The sequence below is a fragment of the Choristoneura fumiferana genome, chromosome 17 (assembly GCF_025370935.1).
Source record: "Choristoneura fumiferana chromosome 17, NRCan_CFum_1, whole genome shotgun sequence".
Lineage (NCBI taxonomy): Eukaryota > Metazoa > Arthropoda > Insecta > Lepidoptera > Tortricidae > Choristoneura > Choristoneura fumiferana.
In genome coordinates this window covers 11,017,637-11,023,636 of record NC_133488.1, presented here as the reverse complement: position 1 = coordinate 11,023,636, position 6,000 = coordinate 11,017,637, and positions in this window count along the sequence as shown.

Sequence of the window (6,000 nt, the reverse complement as noted above, 5' to 3'; positions counted from 1 at the left end):
TATGTAGAGCTATAAGATGCCCTTACTATGGTATATTATAAATGCGAAAGTGTATGTTTATTTGTCACGCTTTTACGCCTAAAGTACTCAACTCCTTGAATCCTCCTGAATTGAGTCGAGTAGAGTCCTGATGAAGTTTGATATGGAGATAGTGAAATTCTGAGAAGGACATAGGATAGTTGTTGTTGGACAATTGTACGTGTCATCTCCCAGCCATATACGTCCCACTGCTGGGCACAGGCCTCCTCTCAGAACAAGAGGGCTTGTACGTGTATAAATACAAAATTACTTTGTTTGTTATATGAATTCTTTGTAGACAGAGTCGCGGGATATGCCAGTAAACGTATATTTAAAACCGACCAAGAGTGTATCGTACATGTACAGGACACGTACAGGTTCCGTGGTCGTTACGAAAAAATCCAGTAATATTTTTCTAAGGATTTTGTATTTTGTGCGGAATTTTCCAAAGTAGGTATATTTTATAAGTTAGGCTGCTAAATAAAGCTCCTCATTCTGAGAGGAGGCCTGTGCCCAGCAGTGGGATTTATATAGGCTGGGATGATGATGATGACTAAAATCATGTTTTTTTTCAAAGTTTCAAGAAGATTTTCGGGACTAAGGGTTTTACATTGGTTGTGTGTGTTCGTTTTAGATTATATATGACATCAACGTTGGATCCATTGCTCCCTAAATGTAACGTTCTGAAAAGCACAATAATGTAATATATAGCAATCACAACTGCCCACGTCATTTTCGCGGAATTTTGTAAATGGGTTCGGAAATAAAAAGGAACAGCGGACGGAAATACATTCTGGGCGTAATTATAGTCTCGATTTGCGTCAGCAAAGTGTGCTGCGTGTTTTGGCTACAAAATTTAATCTCAAAATTAATTTCTAATTAGACACCTCATTTTAGACCGTTTTAATTTAAACCTATACTAATATTATAAAGAGGAAAACTTTGGATTTTTGGATGTTTGTTACGAATAAACTCAAAAACTACTGGACCGATTTTAAAAATTCTTTCACTGTTAGAATTCTAAAGCATTCCAAAGTGCCACAGGCTATTTTTTTTTATGTTTGTTATGAATTAACTAAAAAACTACTGGACCGATTTTAAAAATTCTTTCACTATTAGAATTCTAAAGTATTCCAAAGTGCCATAGGCTATTTCTTGTTTTTTTTTTGTTATGAATGAACTCAAAAACTACTGGACCGATTTTAAAAATTCTTTCACTATTAGAATGCTAAAGTATTCCAAAGTGCCATAGGCTATTTCTTGTTTTTTTTTTTGTTACGAATGAACTCAAAAACTACTGGACCGATTTTAAAAATTCTTTCACTATTAGAATGCTAAAGTATTCCAAAGTGACATAGCCTTTTTTTTCTGGCTCGTGCGGTTTATGCATCCGCCACAGACGCGTTAAGGTAAGGAAACGAAATCAATAAAAAATACGAATTCAACAGGAGAAGATTACATGGGATTAAAGCGAAAGAAATAAAGATATTTTACATAGGTGCACATGATAAATTAAATTTAGTGAGATGAGGAAACCCAAACCACACTCACAAACATCAGACTTGACCAGTTTAAAATTAGCAAGGTTGGCGGCCATACCCATATTTATTAACAGAAAAAATTAGAGTTCCGTACTAAAACTACAATAATGTAACTCAGTGTAAAAAAAAAGTTGCCATAAAACATCTTTCATCGCATGTGCTGTAGAAACTATTGATTATAGAACAAAAAAAAATATTTACGATTTTAAAGAAGAATCAAGATCTACAAAAAACTTAGCGATACCATATTTCCAACTATTGTAGTTGTCACTATAGCTACTTATTTACATTTTAAAAGTTGACAGAAATGAAAATGAAAATGAAAATGAAAATAATTTATTGCATAAAAAACTTATAAACAAGAGCTACGGCTCTGGATCCTGAGCTAGGAGTCCCTGTGTTACAGGATCCAGGTAGGAAATAAGACCGGTTAATATATACTACTACTACGCATTACTTCCTGCTACTGCTTATATACTATAACCTAACTAAGATTATTATAATATTAGGTACATTTGCTATTTAAATGTGGTTTTATAATGACTTCCTATATATAAATATGTGTGTGTGTGTGTGTGTGTGTGTGTGTGTGTGTATGTGTGTGTGTGTGTGTGTGTGTGTGTGTGTGTGTGTGTGTGTGTGTGTGTGTGTGTGTGTGTGTGTGTGTAAATATTAATAAATATTTGGTGTAATAAGTTGCTTGTATCGGATAAAAGTCTGTGGAACTTGTATTATTGTACTACAGTTAGAAGCGTTTCGGTCTCATGATAGTCGTTAAAAGTTGTTTGTGGGGAGATATTTTCGCATGGTAGGTTTTACAGAAAGTTTTCATGATGAGTGGTGAGATAAAAGGATGAAAACGCCTAGCAAATTTAGTGTTACACTTAGGGATTCTCCAACGTATTCGTCGTCTTGTGTCATCGTCAAAGTTTTTGTCGTGCTTTTTGCAGTACTCCAGCAAAATCTTCCTAATAAATAACTGGCGAACCGTTAGCACATTTGCGGTTTCGTATAAAGCTTTGGTACTGTACCGAATAGGTTTTCGGAAAGCAACAGGCCGTGGTGGCCTAGTGGTTTGACCTATCGCCTCTCAAACAGAGGGTCGTGGGTTCAAATCCCGGCTCGCACCTCTGAGTTTTTCGAAATTCATGTGCGGAATTACATTTGAAATTTACCACGAGCTTTGCGGTGAAGGAAAACATCGTGAGGAAACCTGCACAAACCTGCGAAGAAATTCAATGGTGCGTGTGAAGTTCCCAATCCGCACTGGGCCCGCGTGGGAACTATGGCCCAAGCCCTCTTGTTCTGAGAGGAGGCCTGTGCCCAGCAGTGGGACGTATATAGGCTGGGATGATGATGATGAACTTTCAGAAGGGATCTTTGAGCTCTCTCCAAGCTGATGAGGTGGCTCCTGGCTGCTCCGCCCCAGACCGAATTGCAATACCCCAAAACTGATTCACAGAGCGCGAAGTACACTTGCCTCAACAGCTCAGAGTAGTCGACTTCCCTTAGAGAGCGAAAAACAAACATCAGTTTACGAACACGGGACTTGAGAGATTCAATGTGCTGTCGCCAGCTAAGGTGGACATCAAGTATGACGCCTAGATATTTAATTTCGTTACTGCGTTTGAGGACGTCTTTACAGCTTGCACTGGGGTCCAGAGAATGGTCGCTCCCAGAGCCAATTCCAATACAAAAGTCGCTGTCAGGCTGACCCTTTGTGTTAATGGAAAAGCACAAATATTTAGTTTTGGTCACATTTAAAGTTAATAAGTTTTTGTCAAGCCAATCAACTACCCTCCCAATATTTATTTCAGCGAGTCTCTGCACTTCACTCCAATCCCTTCCCCGTACCAAAATTGCTGTGTCATCCGCGAAAGATATAGTTGTAGCATGGCACAGGTCGAGATTGCAAAGCCCGTCTATGTAAACTAAAAAAAGGGTTGGTCCTAATACGCTTCCCTGTGGCACTCCGAAATCTACGTTGAATATCTCGCTAAACTGATCACCCACTCGAACTCTCTGTCTACGTCCCTGGAGATAGGTTTTGAACCAGTTCAGTACACCCCCTCTTATTCCGAGTAGCTCGAGTTTTTTCAGCAGTAGGGGAATGGAAACGGTGTCAAATGCCTTGGCAAGGTCTAAAAATATGCCAACGCAAATGACGACTATCAGACCGTGTTATCCATACCTTTGTGTTAATCCTTATCTAAATAAATAATTCTATATTCAAGACGGTCTTATTACCTGTAGATAACTTTTTGAATTATTCAAATCGGACATTCCATTCAAAAGATATTACGAAATTAAAAATATCAATCTAACCAAAAAATGCAGTTACTCTACGTTGACGCGCCCCGGCCACAATACATGTATTGGTAGTTTTTGGGAAATTGAGCTGAAAGATGTGTGTGAAGTGCCCTTGATTAGAGACCTTTATAGAGTTCAGTGCCCAAAGGCTAATAAAAACGGGACCCTATTACTAAGACTCCACTGTCCGTCTGTCTGTCTATCACTAGGCAGTATCTCATGAATCGTGATAGCTAGACAGTTGAAACTTTCACAGATGATGTATTTCTATTGCCGCTATAACAACAAATACTAAAAATAGAACAAATTAAATGTTTAAGGGGAGCTCCCATAAAACAAAACAAACGTGATTTTTTTGCTCGATATAATAACGGCAAAAGGTAGGTACCTATTTATTTGTATAAATGTACTTTAAAAATAAACAAGTAAATTTAAATAAAACAAACATTTAAGGTGGGCTCCCATATAGCAAACGTGTTTTTTGCCGTTTTATGCTAATGTCTAATGTTGTATAGGTACGGAACCCTTCGTACGAGAGTCCGACTCGCACGTGGCCGTTTTTTTTTTACTTTGCCCGTGCGAAGCCGGGGTGGGTCGCTAGTTCACGTAATTATTCTCCAGTTTCCACCTGTTTTCATTTATTTAGATTGTATTGGCCTTGCGACAAAGTTAAACTCATCATAGACAGCCTAAAATTATAGTTTCCTACTGGCAAAATGTATGTTATTAAATACATGTTCAATAATTGTCTAAGTTTTTGTGATAACACGGTTAAAAAGTTGTGCGGAATTATAAATAAAAGTTGAGTCATCCATTTAAGCATTATTACGACCAACTTTTCCAAGTTTAAGGTTAACTTGATTAAAATATTGCGACTTAACTTCCGCTCTCTAACAGGCCGGAGAAATCGAATAAAACTATAAATTTTATGTTAAATTCCTTAGTAATATTATAGAAGTCACTTACGTAATTGGTTAGGGACTCACTGTAAAGTTACTCAAACTAGCTATACTGGAATATATAAACATTTGGCTGTTGGACCCCTCTTCTTTTTATCCTTACTATTTGTTTCAAATAAGAGTTTCATGTAGCAATAACGTATATACTTAGTATAAAGCGCAGTTTAGATAAGTATAGACGTAACAACCTAAGTTTCTGCCTAAGCCTAAGCCGGCCTACGAAAATGTTAACCTCAGCGGGAACTTTGTTATTGTAATCGACTAAGTAATCGTCGATGAGTGAAAACCTGTCAGTCAGTCTATGAGCATTTAAGTAAAAAAAAATGAACATAAATCGCCGGTTATTATATTTTTAAGTCATCATTATCATCACAATGAGTATTTTTTTTAACTCATCATCATTAATTTAAGAGCTTAGCTCTTGTCGGTGGAGTAGTCGCCACTCTTTTCGGTTCTCTCCCAGCGTTTTCAGCTCCTGATACGACATGACATTGACTTTTTCCTTGGCTTGATCTATAAATGACCCTTCTATTCGCCCTTCCAAAATAGTTTTTATGTAACTGTCATGTCGTATCAGATGCCCTAGATTTTTTTTTAACTAATTGGCGTAAAATATTAAAGTCAGTGCAGTTAACAACTGAACTGACTTACAAAAATTTAAAAGTGAATACATCCTAGCGCCATCTAGGATCCTGTCAAGTAAGCCGTGTGTTACCTGGAGTCACAGAACGATCTGCACATTATCTCGCGGAAGCCTTTACAAATCCAAGCTTCGTCGTATGTAGTATCTGGCGTTGGCCGCCAGGTGTCGTTTTGAGGAATAACATTATGATTCTGGCAGGAAATATGAAAAAGAATTTCCGCATACGTTTCTCACGAAATAAATTTAGTTTATACATTCTGATTTTTGTGTGAATTTTCGGTCCCTAAGCTGTTTTTGATAGGGTACGGTGATAATTAAACAAAAAAATCTAGTTACACTGTGTAAAGCAGCGTTTCCACCAGAGTTGTGCGAAGATGTGTTGCGAGGAATATGTTTTCATTAAACAATAGAAACTCTTCATTTACCTCGCCTCGCTCCGCTTAGCTGTTTCCACCAGAGATGCGCTGTGCGAGGATGTGTAAATGAAGCGTATCTATTGGTTAATGAAAAACATATTTTCTCACATTAT